This window comes from Mus caroli, unplaced genomic scaffold (genome assembly GCF_978045245.1).
Source record: "Mus caroli unplaced genomic scaffold, Mus_caroli_1 scaffold_20, whole genome shotgun sequence".
Taxonomy (NCBI): domain Eukaryota; kingdom Metazoa; phylum Chordata; class Mammalia; order Rodentia; family Muridae; genus Mus; species Mus caroli.
In genome coordinates, this window is record NW_028227275.1 from 9,233,345 (window position 1) to 9,255,156 (window position 21,812).

General features: G+C 40.0%; 2 pseudogenes; one reads left to right on the forward strand and one right to left on the reverse strand.

Moving 5' to 3' along the window:
* Positions 1–285: 285 nt before the first annotated feature.
* Positions 286–1,271, reverse strand: LOC147000121 (igE-binding protein pseudogene; annotated as a pseudogene).
* Positions 1,272–1,308: 37 nt separating this feature from the next.
* Positions 1,309–21,812, forward strand: part of LOC110285333 (uncharacterized) — a 104,544-nt pseudogene continuing 84,040 nt past the window's right edge.

Here is a 21,812-nt window from a genome sequence, read left to right on the forward strand (position 1 = left end):
TTCCAGCTCCTGTGACCAGTTCCCCTTCAGGTGATTCAATAGGTCTGTACTTTGGTCTCAATCATCAGGAGCAAGAGGATCATCTTGGGGCTCATCTTGCTCTTTCACGGTCCTTGTCAGTCGCATCGAGATCTGCAGCTGTTGTCGATGATCCTGAGGAAACACAAACAGACCCTCTCTCCGAAACCAATTGAGAGCACTTCTCTCTTACCTGATTCAGTGCCTCATTGTCTCTCTGGAGTTCTGCAACACTGTCAACACCGGTGGGCAATGATTTCCATGCCTTTATGGCAGCAGCTGAAACCTGAGCGTATGCTCCCAATTATAATTTGTCTGATTAGCTGCATATGGTCCCTGACCCATCAGCAGATCAAATGTCCAATCTCTCTGATCACCTTCAGCTGCGGCATTAGCCCTTGCTTGCATTTGAGAGGCGTCATACCATAAGGCTTTCCATTCTAAATACTGCCCCATATTGGTGAGCACAGCCTTTGCCACCATTTGCCAGTCTCCCGGAGTCATGGCCAAAGTAGCAAGTCTTTCAACTTGAGATAAAGTAAAATTGGCACTAACTCCATAATTACGGACCGACTCAGCAAGTTCTTTGATCTGTATGTGCTCCACAGACGTGTGAACGCGTCCTCTATCTGCTGCCTCAAAGATAGGAAACATCTGCTGTAATTTTTGCTGCTCGTCTCGAGGGATAAAAGAATCTGAGCCAAAATTTTCTGCATAAGGTGGAGGGGCGCTAGGGCTCGGAGACCGAACCATGCCCTGACTTAAACCACCATTTCCTTTTAACTTCCTCCTTGGCTTGCTATTTTTACCCTCATCAGGGTGGTATCTTTCTTCCCCATAGTGGGCTGCTTCTTCCTCTAAGTCTTCTTCCTCCGAGGGACTAAGTTCTTCACTTGAGCTTGAGCTATCAAGTCTTAAACCCTCAAGTTCTTTTAACGAATAAAGGTTCTTCCTCTCGGGGGACTCCTTCCCCTTCTCTTTTCTCTTCTCACCTTTATCTTTCCTCCTCTTTCTCTCTCCTTTCTTCTTTTTCTCTCCCAGGGTGTCCTTTCCCTTTTCTCTCTCTCTTCCCCGGATCCAGAATCCTTGGAAGGGCCTTGTTTCTTAGATATACCTTTTTTTCTTTGAGCTCTCAATCTTTTACCCTGCTCTGTTTCTGACATGCTGTCTTGAACCTCCTCCAGCACTCCCTGTCCTGCTTTCACTATAAGGAAAAAGATAAGTGCTACAAGAACAATTACAAAGGCTTCCATTGCCCCTTCTAATTGTAGAGAAAGACCAGAACCAAACATGCCTCTCAGAACCTTAAAAAACCAACCTGACTGCAGTTCTGAATCGGCCCCGCTAACGGAGGGTCTCCTCGGCACTGGCGATGGTAAGGCAATTCCCAATTCCCGGGTTTCGGCGCCAATTCTCACACGCACTATTGTCTCGCCAGCAAGAACACACGCTGAGAAACTGGATCCTTCTGCAGCAACTTTATTACATCAGTTTCAACATGAAGAGGAAGACCCCAAGCACCAAAAAGGTGCTGCGTATATACACCTTAGTGTGATATGTCCACACCTGATTGGCTGCTCTCCCAGAGCCTCATCAGCAAGCCCCGGGATGGGCCATGACTTGGCACGAAAAAACTCTTGCACATGCTCACATTGCTTGTTTACCAATTAGGCCACACAAGCACAGCAGAAACCGCTTCCCACAGTCTTCTCCTGTCTACCTTTAGATCCAGATGTAGAACTTTTGGCTCCTCCAGCACTAAGTCTGTCCACATGATGCTGTGCTTCTCACCATGATGATAATGGACTGAACCACTGACACTGTAAGACAGCCCCAACTAAATATTTGCCTTTATAAGAGTTGCCTTGGCCATAGTGTCTTTTCAAATCTATGGAACCCTAACTAGGGCACTAGGTTATGTTGTTTTTTACTTTTATATGATTTTTACTGTGTATTTTTGAAAATGTCATGCAATTATAAAATGTATTATGATTATTATAAATACCTATCATAAAAATTCCCTTCCATTTATATGATCCCTAACATCCATATGAATCTTTCATACTTAGGACTTTCTGTTGTTTTGTTCTATTGAAACTATGGTAATCTATGTGACCATAGGCTTGGAACAATCCACTGGAGACTGGTGACATTCTCTGAAGACACAAAATTAAAGATGATGACTGAATATCCAATCTTCCCCAAATCTTTTAGTAGCTAGTGGTTCAGCATGGAGAGGTAGGGCTCTGTGAGTCTTCTTAATCTATGGTTTACTATTGGCTGGTCAAGATTATATAGGCCTACGGGACTTCAAGAAATCACGAATGCTGTGACATTATCATTTTAGTTACTGTGCCAAGTCCAAAAGACTGTAATTCATAGCTCCTCTATATGGCACTTACATTTTTTCAATGGCTTCCTCAGTGTTCACTGAGCTGCAGATGTAGGTAGCATATATATCTGGTTTTCTGGTTAAAAACTCACTTATTCTTAACATAGGTTTTGTGCAATAAATACAATATAATTGGTTATGTAACATTTCATTATGAAGCTCATGGTTTCTGGTTGTCTCTGCTTTTGGAAACATACTCTAAGTTAAATATGTCACTATTATTGTAATGGTAGCTTCTCTCCCTTGGCTAAAATGAGGCATGCGGCTAAAATGGTGTATCAGGTCTGTAACCCAAACAACTCAGGGTCCTCAGAAAAGAAGATTACAAATTCAAGGCCATTTGTGTAACTGGTGAGACCCTATATTAAAAGGCAAAAGATAAAAAGGGTTGGGAATATAACTGAATGGCATGATATTTGCCTGTTATGTGTGAGGATCTGAGTTTGGTTGCTAATACCTTTAAATGATAAATAAAAAATAAAGTTCAAGGCTTACACAATAAAATCGTGTATTAATTAGCACTATAATTGACATAACTATCACATGATCAGGTACAGACAGTATTTTCAATATTTGCTCTAGTAAATGAACATGAGTTTATGCATTTAAAACTTGTGTATTATGAATTGGTGACTGCAAATGGTTTTAGAGTTACCATAAAAAGGCAATATTCTTCTTGAGGACATGATCATACAGACTTTGTTTCAGTTGGTCCTCTTCCTTTCTCTTCTCCTTTTAGCTGGCCTCCCTCAACCTCTAGCTTTTCTATACCCAGCCTCATACTCACTCTCATGATGACTCTGATCCTCAGTATACTACATTAAGAGGCTTATGCCTATTACTTCTATAGCTGCTCTGAAATTCTGCCACAAGTAGTTGTAATCTCAGAAGATCTAAGTTGGCATGATTAACAGAATAAGTTTTTCTGTGTTAGAGACCTATGAGGAAATAAAGCAAGATTTGTATAGCTTAGGTTATAGCTAGATTTCTGTTAACCTGATGCAAACTGTAGTCACCAAGAGGAGGAAACCATGATTGATAAAAGGCCTTCACAAGGTTGGACAAGCCTGTAGAGCATTTTCTTCATTAGTCATTGATGGTAAAGGGTCCAGTCCATTGTGATTAGTGACACCCCAGGGCTGATTGTTCTAGGTTATGTAAAAAAACTGGCAGAGCAAGCAATATGGAACAAGCCAGTAAACACCATCCCTCTGCATCAGCTCCTGCCTCCTGGACCAGCTTGACTTGAGTACTGTTTCTGATGCCTTTCCATAATGATCTGGAAGTTTAAGCCAAACAAATTCCTTCCTCCCAACTTGATTTTGATCATGGTGCTTTGCTGCAGCAATAGAAATCCTAACTAAGATAGCTTATAAACCTGTGGACTTTCATCTTCCCCAGGTTGTTTTTGGGAGGTCTGTTCAGTGACTCCCTTCTCCCTTCTTCCCTCCCTCCATTCCACCCCTCCCTACTCCCTCCCTGTCTCTTTATTCTTTATTCTTCCATTAATTAGGCCTTACTATGTAGCTCAGGCTAGCCTCAATCCTACTTCCACTTCTGGGGTGCTAGCACACATGTGCAGCACCATTCCTATAGATTAGGGTGCGTCTTAGCTAATGATTTTCTACAGGTTCAAGGTTCACCTGAAATTTTAAATGATACCCGGTCCTTAGCTGTATTTAGATAGTAGTCCATTAAGAAAGCTTATGAAATGTAATATTTTTATTTAGTACTAAGATTGGGTTGTTCTAATTATATTTTTTCTCCTTATTCATAATACATATATCATTTACATAAATACATGCAGTTTTTATGTCTTCAGTGTTTATTTTTTTCTGTTCATATCATACAATATTAGCTTAAACAAAACTAAAATTTCCCTAATGTCTAATTGGAAAGAATATAACTTCACCTTCTTTTTCTCAGTGTGCAATAGAAGGTTCAAATGAAAAACAGGCTTAGGGTTATGCAAGTATAGGGCAATTCTAGTTTGCATTGATAAATCTTCCAGGCAGAGCTCATTTATCAAAACTAATTTACTTAAATAAAAACTGCTTTGTGTGCTCATGTACTAGTTTGTTTATCCAGTCCTTAGTAAATAATTCATCAAACTCACATTTGTTTGAAATACAAAATAAAAAGGGCCTATAGTAAAAAGTGAAATAAAAAATCTCATTTTTAAGGAATAGTTGAGGAAAATATTATTGCAATTCATCGTCACATCTTTATTTCGGAGTTTAACTCTAATGTCCCCAAGTCTATTTCAAAATAGATGGGATAAGTCCAGTTGAATGGATATTTGGAAAATGAAATTGTTTCTCAGATCCATGACTTTTTCTTGAGTCATGAGGGCCTCCTGCCATTTTGTTATTATAACTCCTGTTTTATAAATGGTCGCATTTTTCCCCCTTGTACCTGGCCATCCTGCTTCTGCCAAGTCTCCCCATTGCTCATGAATAGAAAACCCTACTGACTTCATTTTAGAGTCTGACCCACTAGTTTTCACCTGAGTGTTTAGGACTAGACTTTAGAAAACTGAAAGAATTCTGCTTTCTTTTCTATAGGACACTCAAAGGAATTTGTAGTTTATATGATTTAGGATTTACACACAAACAATCAAAAGCTGAGAATGGACATAATGGACAGAAATAGGAAATTTTGGCATTCATCCCTCTGGGCTGTTTCTATGGTTGTTTCTGTAGATGCTGTCCCATCCATTATGTGGAGTTAAACATCTTCTCATTAGCCACAGTGCTCAGGTCACAGGCTACAGCAGTTCGGCTGCTGCTCATTTCTAGCACTGAAGTATTGCTCACTTGAGCAGGTGAATTTGGACAGGCAGGGAACCTTCTTCTGCCTCCACTTTTTCAGCTAAAAATACCCGTCATGCATAATGTTTTAATATAATCTAAAACTCTCAGACACTGTGAGCTAGGTGACAGGTAAACTTGCTAATTTTGTTTTACCCTACAAAGACAATGAAAGGACTTGGATTCCATCCTCTTGCTGCCATAAGAATGTTCCCAATCTTTCAACATATGAACCATCCATGAATGAGGGACCAAGCTTCTGATTTCAGAAACCCATCTCTGTGTACTCATTTCTCTATCCTATAACAGAGCACAGCTGCCATAAGTAGTAATAAGAGAACAATCTCCTCTGCACTGCTAACTTTGGCTCCAGAACTCACAGACAGCCCTGCTGAACCATCCTTGTTCTGTCTTGGACACTTCCACCCACCCTTCACTCTTTCTCTTTCCTTCTTGGGCTGAGTCACATTGTGGTCTGACTCAGTGAAGGCTCCTTGGCCTTCCCTGGCTCCGCCCCATCTCACTGAATACTTGCTTTTCCTTTCCTTTAACTCCTCATGATTATTCCTGTTGTGGCATCTGCTTAAGGAGGAGTAAGAAATGATCCCTAATCTAGTGTCTCATGCAGAATATACTGGGGCTTCTTACCTTAAGATCAAAACTTTCTCACTTTCTGAGGCACTTGTGTCTGGGACAAGATATTAAGTTTCCTCCACAAAATACGTGGAGTCTGGAATGATTCAAGGTACCATGATACCTTGTAGCAACTACGTGGCTACGAACTGGTGATCCAAACAACCCAACTTCCTGACACAATGGTTTGGTCAGCATTAAAGGTCCATTTCTTTGATTCTTTTTAAAATCCAGGACCTAGATGTTCTATAGAAAACAACGCCTAACTTTAAATCTTTGCCATGTTTCCATGCATCATTTTCCCTTAAAAAGATAAAAACTGAATCATCAACCATAGCCATTGTCCTGCTGCAAATAGACCGATTCCAAGGTCCGAGACATATTCTTACTTCTTCTGTCATTTTATACTACATCTGTGTGACCCTCATAACCTTGTGATCATTATCCTCAGCTGGCCACACATAGAGAAGCCAAGTGACAGCTGTGACCAGAGGCCAGCCCCTCCGAGAAGTCAGCTGTGTGGCTGTTAGGGCTTCTTCATTACATTATGCTAGTTTGATTGAGCGTCCAGTATGACGTAAGCTGATTGCAGTGGTGGCGATTAATCAATGCGTAGTTTTCATTTGCTTCCTGTTATCAACTGCCCTAAGGATGGAGCAACAGGAATCCTGGGAAGGCAGCATCATATGGCTCAGCGGTGAGAAGTAATGGATGAACAGACTTTTGCTTGTTTTTGTTTTCAAATATTTTCCTGAGCATCTCCCTAATGGATGATGATCTAATTGACAGTTTAGAAATGAATTTTAATTTTTGTAAATACTGTATCAGGATTGTGGATTTTAAAAAATATCCACCTCGTTTGCAAACAAAGTATCTGTGATTTGGTACAAAGTGATTTATCATAATAGGCTCAGTTATGTTTTATTTTATCCACATTTTTTAAACAATCCTTTAAAACTTCTAAATAATACTAGATAAGGAGTCGCATAGATTTTACTCTCTATCTTTAGGCTCTCTCTCTCTCTCTCTCTCACACACACACACCTTCTTTTTACACATTTTTGTGCCTTTTAGAGATGTAAAGACTTGAGACACTCTCTGCGCCACTGTTCCTGAGCCCTCAAATAATGTTAGAGTCTGACCATAGTTAAAAGCAAAGGCCTGGAGCAAGCTGATATCAAAGCCAAGGGCAGTTTTGAGTTATATATGATATTCCCTGCAAAGCAACTGGAAAGTTTAAGCCAAACAAATTCTAAGAAGTCTGATAAAGTCAAGAACCACTAAGGCACTGGAAACTAAAGGAGAGGCAGGAAAAACACTCTCAAACACTACTGCTAATGTTCACCCTGAAGTATGTACTATCAAGTCTTCCTATGGAAAATTACTGTACATATTGTAAAGATGTTGACAAACCTGTGTTTCCATGAATACGGGAGTGATTCCTCTCAGCTTTTACTGTGACACCCACTGCATTTCAATATTATTAAGGTTTGTTATTTTTAAGCCCTATACATGGTATAAATTATATTTGTAATTTCTTTGCTTTAAATTCCAAGTAAATCTAGGGCCAATTGTGAATATCTATCTGGGCTTTGTTTTTAGTTTTTATAATGTCTATCAATTGACTACCAATCATCTATTATCATTACTCATATACTATTTAAGATTCTTGTTTTACTTATATGTAACCAATCTCTCTCTTTTTTAATATTATTAATTTATTACTATAATATCTCAGACTGTTTGCTCTCTTTTTTTTTTTTTTTTTTTTTTTTGGTTTTTTTTTCGAGACAGGGTTTCTCTGTGTAGCCCTGGCTGTCCTGGAACTCACTTTGTAGACCAGGCTGGCCTCGAACTCAGAAATCCACCTGCCTCTGCCTCCCGAGTGCTGGGATTAAAGGCGTGCGCCACCACGCCCGGCTAGACTGTTTGCTCTCTTGGGTCTCCTTCTTTGGGGATTATTTTGAATTCTGTTCATGAACCTAGATATTCTTTAACGGAAGAGTGGATAAAGAAAATGTGGTACATTTACACAACGGGCTATTACTCAGCTGTTAGAAAAAATGGTATTGTGAAATTTGCAGGCAAATGGATGAAACTAGACAATAAACCATCCTGAGTGAGGTAATCCAGACCCAGAAAGACAAACGTGTTATGTACTCACTTGTAAGTTGGTATTAGCTGTTAAGTAAAGGACAATTGCACTAAACCCCGCAGAGAAGTGAAGTAACATGGTGGTGGTGGGGGGGGCTCTAGGGAGAGACACATGGGTCTCTCTAGGAAGGGAAAATAGAATAGACTTTGTGGATGGAATGGAGGTCTGTGAGAGTGGAACAGGTGGGACTAGCTGGGGAAGGGAGGAGAAAGGGAGAGAGTACTGGGAGAGACAACTTAGGTGGGCATTTAAGGGGTAGTGTGGAAAGCTAGAGCCCTGGAAACTTCCAGGAACCTATGAGGATGACTACAGGGAGGACTCCTAGCAGTGGAGGATATGGAGCCTGAAGCAGCCAGGCTGGGATGCCAACTGAGCCACAAAACCCACGACCTGCCTGCTACAGGCAATGAGGCATGGTAGGTTACAGCTTGTGGCTGTGGCCAACCAATGACTGGTCTAACTTGACGCCCAAGCCACAAGAGGGAGCAAATGTCCTACACTGCCTGGATATCCAGGAACCTGAAGCTGGATGGCTCAGAGACCTAGGGTAGAAGCCAAAAACAAACAAACAAACAAACAAACAGACAAACAAAAACAAACCCGCGTCATCAAAAAGGTCTCCTCTGGTAGCTGGTAGGAACAGAAACAGAGACTCTCACCCAAACAGTAGGCAGAGCTTGGGGAATCCTGGGGAAGAGGGGGAGGAAGGATTGTGGGAGCCAAAGGAATCTAGAACAGCAGGAGAAAATGGCCCACAGATTCAACCAAACTCAACAGGACTACTGTGAGCTCCCAGAAACCGAAGCAGCAACCATGGGGCCTGATGGGTCTGAATTAGGCCTTTGGCACACATGTTGTAGTTGAGCTTGAAAGTTTTGCTGCACTCAATAGGACTGACTTTTCCTCGGGCTTACAGAACCCTTTTACTCCTACTGAGTGGCATCATCCAGCCTTGATATGAAGGTGTGGGCCTAGTTTTATTAAATCTTGCTATGCTATGTTCAGTTGATATCACTGGGAGGCCGGCTCTTTTCTGAATGAAAATGGAGGGGCAGTGGAACTGGGAAGAGAGAGGAGGTGGGGGGTGGGGTGGGGAGAGGAGACCCGGGTCAGGATGTACTGTGTGAGAGAATAAAGAAGTAGAAAATGTTTTCATTTCTCCCACATACTGCTTTCTGCAAATGAAGACTCCAGTGCTGTCTCCTTTTGCACTGTTAATCTTCAGATTTTTCTGTCACCTTGTTATAGACAGGCATTACTTATTTTGTGGATTAGAAAAGGGTTATTGTTTTGAGCAATTTTTATATTTTATTTTTCTAAATCACCGAGTAGTTTTAGAAGAGATGGAAAGGGGACCCTTGGGCTACCTTCCTCTCTCATCTTGACTGCATTTCTTTTATGCATGGATTTTTCTGATCTCCGCAGAAAGAAGTGGTGAAAACGTGGGGGATTCAATCAATCAGATTGCAACCCAGTCTGTGGGTAGTGGGCACAGGCAGGATGAGCAGCTCAGCAAGCCTTTGAAACCAACACGCCTGTCTCTGGATGTGCAAAACCATAGACAAGAAAACCGGAGAGCCCCAGAAAGTGTGGCATGGAGAACCAGCCCTTCAAGAGATCACCGCCTGGGTTCAGGCTTGGTGAACTGTAGGAGGCTTATAACTGAAGGGTTTGAGTAGTGTCAGAAAGAACTTGCACAGCTGTTTTTGAACATAATTATCGGCAAGCAACAATGCTGCAATCCAGCCTGTTAACTACAAGAATTCAGAGAAAAATATTTCTGTGTCCACTCTCTCTTCTCTGTGATGCTGCAGCTCTTCTGCAGGTTGACACTCAGTGTGTCTTCAGAGACACACTATGGCTTCATTAAGGGTTTGTGAGGCATCTGTAGACTGTATTTCTTTCTTTCTTCTTCTTCTTTTTTTTTTAAATTGGATAGTTTATTTATTTACACTACAAATGTTATCCCCTTTCCAGGTCTCTCCTCCAGAAATGCCCTATCCCATCTCCCTTCCCCTGACTCTATGAGGGTGCTTTCCCACACACTCATCCACTCCTGCCTTCCTGCCCTAGCATTTCCCTTCACTGGGGTATCCATCCCACACGTGACCAAGGGCCGCTTCTTCCACTGATGTACAACAAGGCCATCCCCTGCCACATGCGCGGCTGGAGCCATGGGTTCCTCCATAAGTAATCTTTGGTTGGTGGTCAGAAGTCCCTGGGAGCTCTGTGGGGGGAGGGGCGGGGAAGGGGTCTGGCTGATTGACATTGTTGCTCCTCCCACTGGGCTGCAAACTCCCTCAGCTCCTTCAGTCCCTTCTCCAACTCCTCCATCTGGGATCCCGCACTCAGATCAATAGTTGGCTGCAAGCATCCTCCTCTGTATTTTTCAGAGCTTCTCAGGAGACAACCATGTCATGCTACAGCCAGCAAGCACTTCTTCCTGGCATCTGCAATAGCATTGGAGTTTGGCGACTGCATATAGGATGGATCCCCGGGTGGGGCAGTCTCTGGATGGCCTTTCATTCAGTCTCTGCTCCACACTTTGTCTCCATATTTCTTCCTGTGAGTACTTTGTTCCCCCTTCTAAGACGCACTGAAGCATCCACATATTTGCCTTCCTTCTTCTTGAGCTTCATGCAGTCTGTGAATTATATCTTGGGTATTCTGAGCTTTTGGGCTAATATCAACTTATCAGTGAGTATGTACCATGTGTATTCTTTGAGACTCGGTTACCTCATGCAGGATGATATTTTCTAGTTCCATCCATTTGCCTGCGGATTTCATGAAATCATTGTTTTTAATAGCCGAGTAATATTCCATTGTGTAAATGTACCACAGTTTCTATATTCATTCATCTGTTAAGGGACATCTGGGTTGTTTCCTGCTTGTGGCTGTTATAAATATGGCTGCCATGAACACAGTGGAGCATGTGTCTTTATTATATGTTGGAGCATCTTTTGGGTATATATGCCCAGGAGTGGTATAGCTGGGTCCTCAGGTAGTACTAAGTCTGATTTTCTGAGGAACTGCAAGACTATATTTCTTATGGCATACTTGGATAATACTTACTGTTTGCATACTGTAGAAGAAAGGAAAACTTTCTCTTATTCCTAAGAATACACTATAGTGTAGACTCTTGGAAGTTTTAAAATTTGTCTCTAATACAGGCATCTTTGAGAGGCTAATGATTTTCTTAATGATAAAGATATGAATTCCAATTTCCATTTGCATGGAATCCTAAATACTTTTGTGGTTTTTATTTTAAGAATTAACTATTATTTTATTAGCCAGTTTGAAAATTAAAGTCAATCCCTGTTGACTTTATTTTTTAATAATCCCTGTATTATTCATCACAATAAATGTTAATTTTAGTAAGGATATTCAGATTCACACAAATCTCTATTCAGTGCAATTTTTTTATTCATCCATAAAGAAGGATGAGATTTTACTTGAAGGGAAGTGAATTAACTTGAAAGCTGAAGTCATCATTTTAAGTAAAATAAATCACACTGAGAAAAACAAATATCATTATTTCTCTCTTATAAGAAGCATTTACATATATGAGTAAGTTGAGAATAGAAGAGTGCTCTGTAGGAGAAGGAAGAGATCTATATGGATTGCAGGGGGAAAGGATTGTCAAGGAGATGGTAGATAAGCATTGCTTATTTTCTCTCTGTTATTTATCTTTCTATCATCTAACTATCTTCTATTTAACATCTATGTATCTATGTATCTTTGTAACTATGTATCTATATATCTCTGTATCTATCTATGTATCTTTCTATCTATCTATGTTTCTATCATCTATCTATCTATCTATCTATCTATCTATCTATCTATCTATCCATCTATCTATCTTCCCATCCATCTATCTATCTTCCCATCCATCTATCTGAAAAAAGCAGCAGTAGAATTATTTGGGAAAGAAAATGAAATATCAAGTAGAAGAAGGAGGAAAGAAGAATAAGAGAGAGTAATAAAGAGATATATTTAATACCTATGATGCATATATATGAAAATGTCATAATAAAAGTTATTATTTTGTATGATAACTAAAACTTAATCTCTATAAAAAAGTTGGGGCTTTTGCACGAGAAAAGTAAATATATATATTTTCTGTAAGATTGTAAAGGTGAAGATAAAATTATATGGCTGTTATTCTAGTCAGGAGTAGCTCAGTAGAATACATTAGAAATCATATTTTCAATCATTAAAATAATTAAATCACACTTGATAAAAATCTTTGCAACTGTTAGAATTTTAGATGTTATAAATTCATCTTTACAAACAAGATATAAATGACTTCCTATAAAATTAAATGTTTTAGTTAGAGTTAAATGGCAGAGTGAGGGGGAGAGGGAAACTTGGTCTGGAATTTGGTGTGGGAAAAAAGACTGAAGCCCTGAGGGCCAGCAGAAAGAATGTAAACAGGCAATCTAGGAAATAGGAGGTTGGGGGTTAAACCTCCCTCCCCCCACTGGAATGCACCAGAGACCTGGGAGGTGAGAGACTCCCAGGATTCAAAAGGAAGGACCTTAGATGAAACACCTGACAGTAGGGAGAGGGAACTTATAGAGCCCACCTCCAGCAGGAAGACAGGAGATCCAGTGAGGTTTGGGGTTGCCAGCTCACAGTCACATCTCTGACCCATAATTGTTCCTGTCTAAAAGAATTACAGGGATTGAAATGAAGAGGAGCCTGAGGAAAAGAAGGTGCAGTGACAGGCCCAAAGTGGGATCCAGCTCAAGGGGAGGTCCCAAGGCCTGACACTATTACTGAGGCTATGGAGAACTCACAAAAAGGGATCTATGATGACTGCCCTCCAAAAGACCCAAAAAGCAGCTGAAAGAGTCAGATGCAGATATTTGCACCCAACCAATGGACAGAAACTTCTGACCCCTGTTGTTGAATTAGGGAAAAACTGAAAGAGGCTGAGGAGAAAGGTGATCCTGTAGGATGACCAGCAGTCTCAATTAATCTGGAACCCCAGGATCTCTCAAACACTGGACCACTAAACAGACAGCATACACCAGCTGATATGAGGCCCCCAACACACATACAGTAGAGGACTGCTGGGTCTGTGTTCATTCAGAGATAATGCACCTAACCCTCAAGAGACTGGAGGCCCCAGGGCACTCAGAGGGGTGTTGGGGTGGGGGCATCCACATGGAGACAGGGTGGGGTGGGGAGGAGGTATGAGATGTGGATCAGATGGAGTGTGGATAGTAGGGGTGGGGAATGGAATATGGAGTGTAATAAATAAATTAAAAATAAAATTAAATTACGACAAAATATTAAAAGTTTTACATTTATTAAAGACTCACCCAGGAAACCACCATTGGAATTTTCTGCATGATTTGAATTTTATCAGTTTGCTATCATAATTAAATTGGATACCTATTTTGTTCCTTCCTTTAGACTTACATAATATTCTCTTTTCTGTTTATTAAATCTCTCCACTTCTTTCTATTTTGTACATTAAAACATGTAATTTTAGTCTACAGTTTAAGGGTATGATCTACCATGACAGAGAAGGCCTAGCAACAGATTTGAGGCAGCAGATGAACATTAAGGAAACGGGGATAAATGGGCATATTCTACTAGATTCACTATTCCAGTTCACTCATCGTGGGAAAATTAGTACCTGCTGCAACCAGAGGGTGGATCTTCTTCTTTTGCATAATTTGCCCTAGAAACACAATTATTCCAAATCTTGTCAAATTGACAATGGTTAGTCATTCATTCCATTTAATTACTAAGAAGGAGAGGCCGTTCGTTCTGTGAAGGCTCAATGCCCGAGTGTAGGGGAATGCCAGGGTGGTGAGGTGGGAGTGGGTGGGGAGCTCACTCATAGAAACGGGAGTGGGGATGAAATAGGGGTTTTGTGGAAGGGAAATGGGAAAAAGGTATAACATTTAAAATGTAAATAAATAAAATAATCTAATTTTAGAAAAACAATGGTCTAGCTGTAAAATAATCTGGTATTTTTCAAAGAAAGAGAGCAGTCTTATCTGTCTCAAGAGTCCTCTGAGAAACTCTCCCTCATGTCCTCCCTCCTGAGGTGATTGGCTGAGGATGCCTCCAGGGAATTTTGCCCTTGTGCTTTGCTTTAGATAGCCTATGTGAGACTTCATTCTAAGCTCTAGAGAGAGAAGCATTGTTCTAGAATGATAATCCAGGAGTTAATGACTCTGATTAGATTAAAATTTCCAAATCATATTTAATTCACTATTGTTCTGTTTACTTTTGAATAGCTAATGCATTTTTATTATTCATAATTCAACAACTATAAAACATAGCATGAAAACTTGACAACTTCCCAGTTACCTCCAGTCTCATGATCCTATTGCCTTCCCTTGAAGAAATGTTATTATTTACTTTGTGTATTGTAGCCAATATTGTCTTCCCTTAACTTTTATAGAGTCACACATTAATACAATTTTATTTCTGTTAATAACATTTCCTGTAGATGACTTCATAAAATTATAGAACATTTTGTTATTTATAAAAATAAATATTTAGTAGTTCATTATAAATATTAATGGCAAAAATGATTGGCCTGAGATTTGGGCTGTTCTGAAGATATTTTTGTTGGATCCAACTATTTATTACAGTTTTTGCAGACATGCATTCGCACATGCACAGTACTCAAAGGTACATGAAATAATCAGCAAGCATTTTATTCACAAAGAGCATGGTACAAAATCATTCTACTTGCAAAGAACGAAAATGTGACCTCTGTTTTCAGAGGAAGCAATGATGGCATCGTGCCCCTGAAATGACTAAAATGTTAGATGAACTGATAAACTCTGGATTTCCTTCTTCATCTGGTAAGTGCTTACAGGCTTAAAGTCACAAACCTCAGATTTAATTTCAGAATTTCTTTGCTCATGGCTCAAGGGATTATGGCTTTTATCATGCAACGCCTCCAAACCATAGCTTCACACTTTGCTTACTTTGCAGTTATTTAAAGAGAGATGTTAGATTTACTATTGCTCTGGTACAGATATAAAATGGGGAAATTTTCAGCTATTCATCTTTCCTTATATCTATATCATGAAGCTATTTCATCATAGATACATTGCTGTGTGGTTAAGAGCAAGGAAATCTATCAAGAGAAGAGAATTTAATCAAAATAATCCATTGTCAAAAAATACAAAAGGAATTGCAACATCAGCAAAGCCATGTCAGAACTGACATTATTTTAACAGAAAATGTTAGTCACAGAAGACTGTGGTTCTTCGTTTAGATTCTGAAAATTCAAAAAAAAAAAAAAAAAGTCTGACTGTACTTACAAGATTAGAAGAAGCACAGGAAGATAAGAATGTGAGATTGTGCAAACTATTGATCCCGGCACTCATGGGGCTATGGTGGGAGGATAGCCAGTCTGAAGACAGAGACTCTTGTGCTACCTAGTACTTCTCATTAGTTCCAAGCTACAAAGGGAATCTCTGTCTCAAAACAAACAACATCAACAACAACCACCTGACAGCAACAACAAAAACAAGACAAGAAGAACTAAAATAACATTAAAAAGAAGACTATAGAAATAACTTTGAAACAATATGTATTTTGTATAATGGGAATATTCATGTAGCCAATGTGCCCTGCCAAAGTAATATGTGGTATGCCTGGATCCAACTCCAACATTCCAGTACTCAGGGAAAGCTGCAGTGGGTGGCATCAGCAGGGGCCAAAAAAATTAACTCTCTCTTGTTATTCAGGAACCGAAAGCTGATATCTTCTGGCAATGGTACATGGTTTGGTTTTCATATTTTGATTATCCTTCAATCTAGAAAAATATTGTCAAATTTTTCTAAATTATGAATATATATGTATTCTTTCAGCAGATAGACATATATAAGTTTTCATGTTTAAATTACAGCTGTCTAAAGTTATTTATTGCCATGCTGTTTATAGCAGGATAGACTGAAAACAGTCTTTAGTCCATCAGTGAGGTTTTGTTACACTCTATGGTTCATCTGATGTTAGCAATAAACATGATATCTTAAAACATAGTTTCCTTTGCATTGGCAAATGTCTGCGAGGTATGCACAGCTAGGTGAAATTTAATATACCCCAGGATGTTGCAAATGACGCTATCTTTTATAAAAAAAAGAAGAGATTTTTATTGGCGTGTTTCCAAGTGCATTAACATTTTTATAAGGTTACAAAGGAAAAGGCTGCAGTAGCCAAACTATGTTACACAAACACAAACTGGGCTGGGAAAAGATAGAGGACTGAGGTTTTAAACTGTATTTCATTAGCCGCCAGAATGCAAAATGATATCTAAAATCCAACTTGGGAGGCTCAGCTCTAGTGTACTCGTGATAAAACCTTGGAAGGACGAGGCTAAGGACATGTACATTCGTGCATCCCATGGCCAGCTTCAGGGAATATTCTCTATTTTTTAAAGGAAGTTGGGTTTTTTTGTTGTTGTTGTTTTGTTTTCGTTTGTTTGTTTGTTTTTGGTTGTTGTTGGTTTTTTTCAGCACTCCCAAAGAAAACTATAAAAATACCACCATTGTAATTATTCAAACTTGCCTATAAGGTGAACCCAGGGACCACCTTTCCCTGGTGCAGTCAGAGGCGCATCCAGGAAATTACCTCATTTATTATATCTTAGCTCACTAGTTCACACAGTACAAGGATTCCAGACATTGGGATCTGCAGAATTTATTCAGCAGTTAAGAGAACTTGTTTCCCTTGGAGAGGATCAGAGTTCAATTCTAAGCACCCATGTGATGACTCACAACCTTCTGAAACCTGAACTACTACCAAACATAATGAGGGGCTCTTCTGGCCTAAACAGGTGCCAGACATGCACACAGTTTACACACATACATGAAGGTAAGATAATTCTCATACAAATAAAAAACAATAATTATTAAAAAGAAAATGACATTTATTGATTTCTATAGGGCCACATGCCTACTGCAATTATTACGTTTTTTTCTAGTAATAGAAAGTCTTATGAAATTACAATAATCCCTTCAGTGATTTTTCTCAATATTTCTTTTCTACATAATAAATGTCCATTAAATAGAAATAGCATTTCTTGAAAATATCATATATTATAACCCAACCCAATAACTTTAGAAATGAGCTCTTTCCTCATATTTTCACAGCTATCTTTCACAACAGGCATTTTTGTTGTTGTTGTTGTTGTTTCAACTGAGTGTCAGTACTATGGTACTGAGAGCATATGGCTATACTTGAGTGGTTTGCACACTGTTTCTCAAGCCTTAAGCCTGAATGGAGCTGCAAAAACACATGAAAAATGTCCATAACTTAGACGAATTAAAGCAACCCGGGGAATGGAGATGTCATGGGGAACATTTGCTGTAGAACAGAAACTGAAAACAGGCTGCTGCCCTCCCTCTGCTCTCCAGCTCTGACCGCCTTCCCCAAGCTCAGTTTGGGAAGGGGAAATGCACAGCCATGCACACACCCTCCTGACACCCATCACAGGGCAGAAATCCCAAGCCAAGGGCTCATGTTGCTGCATATTCATGGATGCAAATCAGACCCCTCAGCTCCAGCACTTGGCTCTGAGATTTCAAATGTGGGCATTAGCAGAGTTTCCCATACGTTTCAATGAATATTCACCACGAGAAGCATGTCAAATAGATAGCCAGTGTATGTTGAGACTTTTCTCCCAGTCTATGTGGAAAATGGATGTTTCCGGTTAGAAGAAGTCCAACTTCCCATATAGAAGGCCTGTATTTTGGTCACCCCAATGATGTCCTAAGATATATATATATATATATATATATATATATATATATATATAGGACAGTGGCTACTACCGTAGTATACCCAAGTAGCAAACATAGTGCCCTGCTCCTTGTATCACGTATCTGCTGCTGTATTACAAATGGAGGTCAAAAATAGTAACAGGTTTCTCACAGAATAAGATATGACTAAAGAGTCACTTCTAGTTCTAGGTTCGACACAGCCCTATAGCTCGTGAACTATAAACAGTTCCCGACTTGGCTGAGAAGGAACCACTTTGTCGTTCACTCACATGATCACTGGGAGGTGTGAGTGTGTGTGTGTGTGTGTGTGTGTGTGTTGCCATCCAACTGAAACTCTCCTGTTTCCTAATGTGGTGGCACCATTATATGTTGTACTGGCTATTTTTGTGTCAACTTGACACAGCTGGAGTTATCACAGAGAAAGGAGCTTCAGTTGAGGAAATGCCTCCAAGAGATCCAACTGTAAGGCATTTTCTCAATCAGTGATCAAGGGGGAAAGGCCCCTTGTGGGTGGGACCATCTCTGGGCTGGTAGTCTTGGGTTCTATAAGAGAGTAGGCTGAGCAAACCAGGGAGGCAAGCCAGTAAAGAACATCCCTCCATGGCCTCTGCATCAGCTCCTGCTTTCTGACCTGCTTGAGTTCCAGTCCTGACTTCCTTGGGTGATGAACAGCAGTATGGAAGTGTAAGCCGAATAAACCCTTTCCTCCCCAACTTGCTTCTTGGTCATGATGTTTGTGCAGGAATAGAAACCCTGACTAAGACATATGTGAACTTAGATGGACATGAGAAAGTTGGTTCTTTCCCCTGCCATAGAAATATTGCTTTATTTATTTGTTTATTGTCAGCAGAATCTATGGTGAGGAAGAACCTACAGGGGAGAGTTCGACACAAAAGACAGTTATGCTTCCATGTACAGTTGCATATCTTGCTTATAATTTTCCTATTTTGGCAAACTAAAGACAAAAGATACATTTTTAGATTTTTCATTCCGGTCCTCTGCAGTAGTTGTAAATTTTTTTCTTTTTTACAAATAAAGCACTATTCTAAAATTTGAAAGGTTTATTGAATCACTACTTTGCTAGCTACTTTAAAATGTAATTTAGGAGCTGGAGAGATGGCAGCCGTTAAGAACACCAGCTGCTCTTCCATAGGATACAAATTTAATTCCCAGCACCCACATGGCAGATCACAACTGTTTGTATATCTAGTCTGAAGAAATCTGGCACCTTCTTCCAGCCTCCACAGGCATCAGTCACTTATGTTGTGCTACAAAGAGAGACAGACATGCAGATTTAAAGAGGAATAGGAACAGAGGTGTGCCATGATGCTCCAGAAGACAAAAATTATCAAATGTAAATATTGTGTCAAGTGTGGTATACCTCCCAATGAGTTGTCGGTCAGAGTCTCTGCTTAGGCACCGGAGTTCACCAACACAATAGAAGATATTGCCATTTCTCTTCATTATCCACCAGAATGAGATGGTAAGACCCTATTGATAAAGACAACAGGCTTAAGTTGTGCAATGTTTAGAAATTAACCCAAAACTGGCTTGGCATCTTCCTTTCTGCTGGAAAGTTTTCATATTGCCAGCGATGCTATGTAGGCTGCCATGGGAGAGAAACCTTACCAACAGTCCTACCCAGCAGTGGAGTCTGCATGCTAGAATACTGACTCACCAGGTGCACTGCCCAGTGGAGTAATAGTGGCATAGCTTTCCTAAGAGTAACCAGTCACTTTCTGATAGCAGTTGAAGCTTTCTCCACTTGAGAGAATTAATGCCAATTTTTGGAAGACTCATTGCGAGCGTATGACAGGGAGGATGTATAGGAATCAGAGGGAATGTAGTACTATTTTATTCCAAAATAGACATGTTGTCAAGCTGCTTATAACTAATACAACATTAATGAAGCTATTCTTAGCTGGTCAAGCAGCTGAGAATAAGTGACTATCAAATGCTCATCTGAAAGCAGCGTACACATGTTACCTCCCAACCTCAGTCCCAACGTTCATGAAACATCTCAGATGTTATAACCGAGACAGGGGGAGTTGTGACGTGAAACACTACCATCTAGAGAAAAAAAAAAGTCACACTATTATGGCAGTTATTCTACTTAATACAAGGAAGAGAAGCTGTGACTCCCTTCACGAGACTGGACCCATCAATACTGAAGCATGGGTAGAAGAAAGGCTTATGAGACTATAACCCTAGCTGTGGAGCGACTAGGATCTAATGAATGCTCAGGAGCAGGGACTTACTTTTCTTCCGTGGTATAGCTATTGGTAAGAAGCCTCGACTTCAGCCAGTTCTCCCATAATCATTCTCATTCAAGCATCTCTAACTAAACCTCAGGAGTTCTTTAAAAATGAAGGCATGAAATAGGAGAAGAATTTGTTGGGAAGGAAAATGGGTCCACAGGAAGTGTGTGTGTGAATTACCATCCCACTGAAATTCTCCTGTCTTAATGTAGTGTCACCATTATATGTGAACTTAGAGACGAGGACTCGGGAATGATGGGAATGTTGGTTCTTTCCCCTGTGATTGTAATAATCAGCGTTCACCTGAGTTCCCAAGCATAGACAGTGTGGCTCCACACCACTTCAGCAGACTCACTGTGTCCCGTTCATGTCCCTAAACCTCTCCTGAGCCCCACAACCTGGATGGCTGTAGGAAGTAACTTGAAACCAGCAAGAAACCTGGGCTGCTGACAAAGCCTTTGCATAACCAAATCAACTCAAAATTTTAACTTAAATGGTTTAGAATTATTATTTCTTACCCCAGTCTTACACAGCATAAAATTTCACACAATTTAATATTAAACTATGGACTTAAAAATGTTTTACCTCGGTCTGTATATAGCAAATCTGGTTAGTTTTGTTTTCTAGATAATCAGTGATATTTATTTATTTATTTATTTACTCACTCAGTGAAGCATACCAGTGAGTAATGAATTGTGAAAATCACCACTGACTACAAAGTCTAGTCTTTATAGTTACCTGTAGTTTGTTGTTAGCATCTTCTTCTTCTTCTTCTTCTTCTTCTTCTTCTTCTTCTTCTTCTTCTTCTTCTTCTTCTTCTTCTTCTTCTTCTCCTTTTTTAAGTTTGGGATCTCTGTATTGAATCTTCAGAAGGGATAATAGTCATTCTCAAGCATTCATTCTTTCTTAAAAAATGTAACATTCTCTCATACAATGCATACTTACCACAGTTTCCCCTCTCTCCAACTCCCTTCACTCCACCCATGTCCCCACTTGCCTTCCCTCTCTCTCAGATCCTCTTCTCTGTTTCCCTTCAGAAGAGAGCAGGCCTCAGGCCTCCCAGGGATGTTAACTGAACACAGGATAACAAATTCCAATAAGACTATGCACAAACCCTCATATCAAGGCTGGACCAGCCAACCCAGAAGGAAGAAAAGAGTACCAAGAACAGGCAAAAGAGTCAGAAGCACCCCCACTCCTGCTGTTAGGTGTTTCACAAAAACCACAAGCAAACAACCATGATATGTATGCAGAGCAGACCAGTGCAGGCTCTGTGGTTGCCACTTCAGTCTCTGTGAGCCCTTATGAGCTCTGCTTAGTGGGTTCTGTAAATCATGTTCTCCTGTGTCCTTGACTCCTCTGGCTCCTACAATTTCCTTCCCCCTTTTCTGCTGGGTTGCTGGAGCTCCCAAGGGAGTGTCCAGATGAAGATCTCCAATATAGGGTCTATTTTCCTTTAATGTTGGGCTGTGGGTCTCTCCATCTGTTCTCAGGAGCTGCTGAAAGAAGCTTTTCTTATGACAACTGGGCTAGACACCTATCTATAAATGTTCATTCTTAGTGAAAGTTCAGATTTCCATCAGACCCTAAAAACAATGTGGCCAGTTGTTTTCCTTTGATTAAAGTTAACCAGCTGTCTTCAACTAGACTCAGCAGGAATCTGGTAAAGACAGGATTAAAGTACATAAAAACGGGAAACTATATTGTCAATAGTGTCGTGTGCTTCCAGCAATTTGATAGTATTTTCAGGCATACCTTATAGGAATATTTATCTGAATTTCCTCT